Source organism: Cryptosporidium andersoni (assembly GCF_001865355.1).
Source record: "Cryptosporidium andersoni isolate 30847 chromosome Unknown contig_106, whole genome shotgun sequence".
Lineage (NCBI taxonomy): Eukaryota > Apicomplexa > Conoidasida > Eucoccidiorida > Cryptosporidiidae > Cryptosporidium > Cryptosporidium andersoni.
The window spans coordinates 154-427 of NW_027122799.1; positions in this window are offsets into that span (position 1 = coordinate 154).

Consider the following 274-nt stretch of genomic DNA (forward strand, 5'->3'; position numbering starts at 1 on the left):
TTTTTGTTACATAAATATTGCATATGCCGGTCTTCTTGGGACATTTCTATTATTTTAGACAAAATTACAAATACTCCTTACATAAGTTATTTTGAATATGAAACAAGATTAGTTCTATGAAGGAAAATGAAATGATTTTAGAGCTAGATATTGCGGATAATGATCTATATGGTGGACTTAACAACTTAGGAAGTAATGTACTAATCCTTCCACCAAACAAGGAGGAACGTAAGAAATTACATAAAGATAGATTAAATAATGAAAACAAAAAAAA